This window comes from Rhagoletis zephyria, unplaced genomic scaffold, assembly GCF_001687245.7.
Source record: "Rhagoletis zephyria isolate East Lansing unplaced genomic scaffold, Rhagoletis_zephyria_1.1 Rzeph_scaffold_00468, whole genome shotgun sequence".
Classification (NCBI taxonomy): Eukaryota; Metazoa; Arthropoda; class Insecta; order Diptera; family Tephritidae; genus Rhagoletis; species Rhagoletis zephyria.
In genome coordinates, this window is record NW_016157552.1 from 224,539 (window position 1) to 231,544 (window position 7,006).

Below are 7,006 nucleotides of genomic sequence, written 5' to 3' on the forward strand. Positions count from 1 at the left end.
CTATCCAATCCCGAGAAGGCAGAACAGACGTAGCCCTTGTTTTTACCGATAATATCGATGTCGTCGGCATACGCCAGCAATTGTACGCTCTTATAAAGTATTGTGCCTGAGCGGTTCAGTTCTGCGGCTCTTATTATCTTCTCCAACATAAGATTAAAGAAATCACACGAAAGGGGGTCCCCTTGTCTGAAACCTCGTTTGGTATCAAACGGCTCGGAGAGGTCCTTCCCTATTCTGACGGAGCTGGTGGTATTGCTCAACGTCATTTTACACAGCCGTATTAGTTTCGCGGGGATACCAAATTCAGACATCGCGGCATAAAGGCAACTTCTCTTCGTGCTGTCGAAAGCGGCTTTGAAATCGACAAATAGATGGTGTGTGTCGATCCTATTCTCGCGGGTCTTTTCCAAGATTTGGCGTATTGTGAATACCTGATCAATGGTGGATTTTTCAGGCCTAAAGCCACACTGATAAGGTCCAATCAGCTCGTTGACGGTGAGCTTCAGTCTTTCGCACAATACGCTCGATAAGACCTTATAACCTATGCTTAGAAGGTTGATTCCGCGGTAGTTGGAGCGTATGGCGGGGTCGCCTTTCTTGTGGTTAGCTATGTTTTTAATAAATTTGACATTAAAAAAAATATTAAAACTGAAAGAAAATTTTGGTAGGTTATGGTAGGAAATTTTGGTAGAACAAAAAATGTGTCTGTGGCAAAGCTTGTCGTTATTTCACTGCACCCTTCTTTGTTCTCCAGCAGTTGACATATGTATAAGTACCAGTATTATTTAAATAGATGTCTTTTTGAGAATTTATTAATTGCTTCTTATTGTTCTACTTAGAGACTTATTGATTAAAGAGATTAAATAGGCAAATAAGAGTAAATTCAAGACGTCGGGGCTTACCACTCTCGTATGTATGTAAGTACATATAACTTAAAACCAGGGACCATAACGGTTACGATAGGTGCATTCTTTTGCAACCGAGCTAAAAAAGAACACTCGCTTAAATGATGAAATGAGTAGTCCACTTGCAAAGTGCGCTATGTAAAAGTTTTTCGATTTTTAGTTTTTGGTGGATTACGTACCAGTATTTAAAGTAGTTTCGTGTCCACTAACAACACAGTGCAAAATCTTTTTATATTCTGAAAAAATAGCATAAAAGGTTAACTCTTCTTCCAAAAGTCGCTATCATACTTATTTATAAACTTTCAAAAGTATCCATCTTCTGATGAACCTAGAAAACTGCTTTAGGTCGTATAGACTGTTAATGTTATCTTATGTCATGGTATAATTTTATAAGGCAGGTAATAATAAAAAAGATTCAGTTTGAATGTTACTTGTTGTCGTAGTCGTTTTTTTCAAATTTATGCCATTCTATTATAAAATCACATAACGCTGCTAATTATCCGGCCATAATTGGGTTTTAGATAGTTGTCACAACTACATAAAAAAGCGCACCCACAGCTTAAAAATAGGCTGGGAAACAATAATTCCACCCCTCCCCTCTATCCCACACTTTGCGCCTGCTGTCAGGTAGTCGGAACTTAGCTATATCTGAAACGCACATTATAGTTTTTTTTTCACTTTTGTGTAATCGCCTGTTTTAGCGTGAATATTTTTAATTTAAACACAATTGAGTTAGGTAATTGTGATGGATTCTGACACTTCTGGTGATTATTAATATTCGTTACCGATGTTTATGATTTTCAATAATTATAAATGTATAGTTTGAACCCTTTTTAGTTAGGATATTGTTTTGAACATGATACCTAGTACAACTAGTTTGTACCTTACATAAAATTCAGTTGCGGATAGTTACGGTTTTGTTAGATAGAGGGTTTCTTACACGCTTGTACGAAAGTTACAATAAAAAAAGAGTTGTATTGTTTTCAATTCTAAGGCACATTTTGGTTAATGTAGGTGGTGACAGCTCGTCGTGGCGATCAAATGCAAGGAGAGAACTTGGCATCGTTGGTCGAAAAATTAGATTTCTTAGAAAATCACCTATTGTCTTCTCATGCTTACTGAGCTGAAAATATGAAAAATTGAAAGAAAAACCTATCTTATTTCAAAGCAACACTTATNCATGGTATAATTTTATAAGGCAGGTAATAATAAAAAAGATTCAGTTTGAATGTTACTTGTTGTCGTAGTCGTTTTTTTCAAATTTATGCCATTCTATTATAAAATCACATAACGCTGCTAATTATCCGGCCATAATTGGGTTTTAGATAGTTGTCACAACTACATAAAAAAGCGCACCCACAGCTTAAAAATAGGCTGGGAAACAATAATTCCACCCCTCCCCTCTATCCCACACTTTGCGCCTGCTGTCAGGTAGTCGGAACTTAGCTATATCTGAAACGCACATTATAGTTTTTTTTTCACTTTTGTGTAATCGCCTGTTTTAGCGTGAATATTTTTAATTTAAACACAATTGAGTTAGGTAATTGTGATGGATTCTGACACTTCTGGTGATTATTAATATTCGTTACCGATGTTTATGATTTTCAATAATTATAAATGTATAGTTTGAACCCTTTTTAGTTAGGATATTGTTTTGAACATGATACCTAGTACAACTAGTTTGTTCCTTACATAAAATTCAGTTGCGGATAGTTACGGTTTTGTTAGATAGAGGGTTTCTTACACGCTTGTACGAAAGTTACAATAAAAAAAGAGTTGTATTGTTTTCAATTCTAAGGCACATTTTGGTTAATGTAGGTGGTGACAGCTCGTCGTGGCGATCAAATGCAAGGAGAGAACTTGGCATCGTTGGTCGAAAAATTAGATTTCTTAGAAAATCACCTATTGTCTTCTCATGCTTACTGAGCTGAAAATATGAAAAATTGAAAGAAAAACCTATCTTATTTCAAAGCAACACTTATGAAAAAGTGGCTTAAAGCTCATAGAAAGGAAGATATTTTCCTAAAAGCTAATCAGTCTTGGTTAAATGGGACGTTTGAGCTTCTAATTCAAGACACTTTCGCTCTGTCCGTCCATCGAAGTAATTTGCCGGTGTCCAATGCATATTCGTCGTATTTTGTAGAACCAATTTCGTAGCCACTAGATATGGTTTCCAATATTATTTTTAACCTCTAAATTAAATCAAATAAAACACCTCTTTGAGGTAAAATTTTCGAGTGCCGAAAGCTGAACTAGAAACACAAAATTTATGATATCAATTTCTTGACGAGAATTATACGTATTTTTTTACTGCCTTGGAAACGTACGGAAAATCTTTTTTTATTTATTCGGAACGTTGCGAAATTCCGTCTACTGCTAGAAACAAAAAATAATAAAGNAACTAGAAACACAAAATTTATGATATCAATTTCTTGACGAGAATTATACGTATTTTTTTACTGCCTTGGAAACGTACGGAAAATCTTTTTTTATTTATTCGGAACGTTGCGAAATTCCGTCTACTGCTAGAAACAAAAAATAATAAAGCAATGATTTTGGTTTATATATTGTGCATTATAGGGTACACACATTTTATAAATAAAGGTAGTCAATATATTTTAAATAGTAAATTATTGGCTAATATATATATTTTATTAATATAACCTATCTGTAATACAAATTATTTCAATTTTACATTTAATAAACAATTTTGAGTAGATAGAGGCAATAAAATATTTTTTGCCGCATAAAACTTGAAAATCTATCTATGTGCGCTGTTTGCAAGTGGACTACTCAAATACACGCAAAGCAACAACACGAACTCGGCTACTTATCCGAGCTCAGCCAGGTTGGTTAAAAAATACGCGACCTGAAGGGTAGTGTTGTTAAGTGAAAAAATTGATCTATTGTAAATTGTTAATGGGAAAGTCGAGATGCAAATTTTTGTTTCCTTATATACGTGACTTATACTTTAAATAAGTATATATATTACGCAAATACCTCGCATAATTACTCATTTAAATTGGTTTTTGTATTTAAATCCCGTTAAACTAATCACAGGTTTGTTACCAGCTACTAACAGGGTTGCTTAAGTAGCTAAAAGGAAATTTTACCCGAGTTGAGCGTTCTATTGTCGCTCGCTTACGAAAAAATGCAGCTGATCTTTATAATAAAAATCATAAGTTGTGATCCCGTATGAGTCCGAACTTACCATTTTTTACAGAATTTTTCAGATTTTACTGGAAATCGATCCCGAACTCTGTTCTCTGGCATCTACCAGTTTTACGCCGAAGATTTTTTGCTAGTAAATTCTGGTAAATGTGTCAAACGTCCAGCTGTAGTGTGTTTGACAACCAAATTGTAATGTATGTTAATGCATTGCAATGTGAGCTGAGTGTGTTTACATACGAAATAAGCAACATTTTACAAACAAAATTTTGAGGTTATGTTGACGTTGTCAGAAGTTACCCTTTTTTAGTAGAAAGCGATCCCGTACTTTTCAGTATTCTTAGTTTTTGACAGTTTTACTAGATTTAAACACCCCAATTGGGTTTTTATTTTTCAGGATAAATTAAATATACTACTTATAACCGTTATTTACATAACAAAATTTTTAGATTATAAAGGATTCAGAGCGATTCTGCAATGATCTAAAAATAAAAATTTTGGTATTTAATAATTATTTTCGGTCCCCGTTTAAAACACAATTTTTAACATAAATATTAGACATACATGTGTATATGAATGTATCATGCGGCAACAGTTTTGGGTAACGCAGCAAATTTTCGGGCGCTGATACCAAAAAGCAAGTGCCATGGCCGGTATCGGCGCGAAAGATAAGGGCAGTCTCGCCATTCTGTCTTCTTTTGTTTCAGCTGCAGTTACAAAGCAACCTGATTTTGCTTTTGATCTTCAAATGATGTCGTGTCGTTTGAGTGAATTTTCAGAAAATTATTCTAAAAACCAAAAATTAGACTGTTTTGCAGTGCGATCAACCATTGTTCTGTATGCTATTAAGCTAAGTATACACGGTAGTGAAAAAACGCGAGATTTAGACAAACATCTCGCTAGAGACATTTAAACACTCAATAGAGCTCTACGAGAGACTCACCTACACAGTCTACGTGAGAGTTATTCACCGCAACTAAATCGAAAACTCTACAAAAACTCTACGTTTTATTTGGCAAGCTAAATAGAGTTTTTGTTCGATAAGTATGGTAAAATCTTGACAATGAGTTTCATCACAGTTTGTTAAATTTTGGAATGACTACGACCTTAAATTGTTTATTCGGTACAAGAACACCATTTTAGGTACATTTAGAACGTAACCAGCTATCTTATCGGGACATTTTCTCGTACTTTCAGTGGCATTTCAACGGCTTTTCCAATATCCTCCCTCCTTTGCAAAGGGGCATACACATTGGTTAAAACATAAGGGGTATTCACCAAATTGAGCATATGGCCTGGCACTCTGGCAAAAGAGCAGATTAGCTCAAGCAACGACAGTTGCCAGAGTACCAGACCACTTGCTCAACTTGGTGAATACCTACATGTATAGTTTTGGTTGGAACTGCTTTCAACGAAATTTTTAATAGAAAATATTGTTTGGTGTAAGTCCAAAAGTAGACATAGTGCCGAAGAGGGAGGTTGCTACCCACTATCAAAAATTTATACACATAAAAAACATATTTAATCTTTAGGTACATTTATCTACTTTAAGGTAAAATTTTTTCGGCAAAGAAGTACAATTTGAAAATTTAATTGACGAAAAAATTATTTTATGACGTCAATAGACGAATGCTGTCAAATCGACGAAGGGTTAGCGGTCCGCGGATTTATTTTCTACATCGCAGCGCTGATATACATATATACATACACCACGCGTTAACACCAATTCGAGATAGAAAACTAACCCTAGGCGTGAGGTAACAGGTGTCTACCGTGTACACAGCGTTAGAATACGTGATAGCGAAAACTTGAGATTTCTCTATTTTGACTTTAGCTTGAGTGAATATCTCATAGAGTTGCTCTACCGTGTAAACTTAATTGAGAGAAGAGATTTTTATTACAGTAAAACTCTAGCAAGATTTCTCTACCGTGTATATTTAGCTTAAGTCTGTTCCAATAGCAGTCCGGTTTAAAGGATTTAGTCAGAACTTACAGGAAGTCGTTCCTATAGACATAAAACCTGTAAGTGGGAACACTTTTGAGAGAGTAACTGAGCAACTGTACCTAGTCAGAAGTTACAGCATTTATTCCGGAGTTTTTCTTCCTGTAAGTTTATGAAAAGTGTCAAACAATGGGCAGGGTTGTATTTGTAAACAAAAACAGAACGCGATGAAAGCAAAGAACCTTGCGTTTGTTAAAAAATGGAAGTAAGCCACGAAATATTTGAATATGTACGTAATTATTCTTAATTGTATAGATTTTAATAATTATTTAGTGATCTTTCAGCCAAATCAGTGTTGTACCAATGGCATGTAAACAAACCGACTGACGTTTTTGAAGGAAGTAGTGCTTTTTGCGTTCCCGTACACTTCTGCACCTGCAACACCTTGGTGCGTTACCCAGCACTATAGTAACATCTCAACCCTTTAATCTATTTTATATATAAAAACCCAAGAACTCATTTTAGTCACATACTATCACATAATTACATACGTCATAAGTTGCTCTTTTAACACATCATGTAAAACTGTAAAATATAAATATTTACTAACATACGCTGGTCATATGCATGCATGTACACAAGTACTATACATGTGTGGTAAGTAAATTCGTAAAATCGCTAAAACCAATACCAACGGCGCGAGTTTTGACTTTGTTCCGTTTTCCAGTGCTTCGGATCCATTAAATAACTCCTAAAAAAATTAAATTTAAAGTATTAAGTAAACTGTCTGCAGTATTGTTTACATAAATTATTTCTTGCTCACCTCTTAATTGACAATTCCTCTGTCCATTTCTGTTTCAATTCAAATACTGTACCCGCTTTGCCGCCATATTCGTTGGGCAATAAATCGCGCGGGACATGTTCAAATAAACTCTCTATGCCCTCGGTGTGGAAATGAATCTGTAAATGAGTAAAGTAAAAAAAAAAAAAA

The 7,006-nt window shown here is 34.9% G+C and overlaps 1 protein-coding gene across 1 annotated transcript in view; it reads right to left on the reverse strand.

The window, feature by feature from the left end:
• LOC108359819 (alpha-tocopherol transfer protein-like) overlaps positions 1 to 7,006 on the reverse strand; it is a 23,288-nt gene that overhangs the window by 15,004 nt on the left and 1,278 nt on the right. The gene's annotated exons all lie outside the window — the stretch shown is intronic.